The following is a 600-nucleotide window of genomic DNA, read 5'->3' as shown; positions in this document are numbered from 1 at the left end:
TGAGACGGCCACGCTGGAAGCCCCGAGTCCTGGGGGTGTCCCTCCCGTCACGGAAGAGCCAGAGAGCACCACGGCCCTGTGTCCCGCTGATGTGCTGGTGAGCGAATCCCACTGGGGAGATGCTCTGCCCTCCCGGGCATGCGGTGGGGGGGTGGGGTCTGAACCCTGGAGCATTTTTCCCTGTTCCCAGCACATGGCTTGTGCTTCCCATCGGAGTGGACGTGGGGTGAAAGTCCCCGGTGTGATGGGAGGGTACTGGGATGGGAGATGGGTGAGGGTATTGGGATGGGTGATGGGTGGGTACGGGGATGGGTGAGTACTGGGATGGGTGATGGGAAGATACTGGGATAGGTGATGGAAGGGTATGAGGATGGGAGATGGAAGGGTACTGGGATGGATGATGGAAGGGTACCAGGATGGGTGATGGGAAGGTACCGAGATGGGTGATGGGAGGGTACCAGGATGAGTGATGGGAGGGTACTGGGATGGGTGATGGGTGGGTACCATCCTGGGTGACAGGAGGATACCAGGATGGGTGATGGGAGATCAAGTGAGGGGAGGGTGCCACCAAGTGTGATGGGAGGGTCCCAAGGTGGGTGA

At 60.5% G+C, this 600-nt stretch overlaps 1 protein-coding gene across 1 annotated transcript in view; it reads left to right on the top strand.

The window, feature by feature from the left end:
- The window catches only part of AIM1L (absent in melanoma 1-like), a 6860-nt gene that overhangs the window by 321 nt on the left and 5939 nt on the right, over positions 1–600 (top strand). The gene's annotated exons all lie outside the window — the stretch shown is intronic.

This window comes from Eurypyga helias, unplaced genomic scaffold, assembly GCF_000690775.1.
Source record: "Eurypyga helias isolate BGI_N326 unplaced genomic scaffold, ASM69077v1 scaffold24604, whole genome shotgun sequence".
NCBI lineage: Eukaryota > Metazoa > Chordata > Aves > Eurypygiformes > Eurypygidae > Eurypyga > Eurypyga helias.
This window is presented reverse-complemented; position numbering and strand designations above follow the sequence as displayed.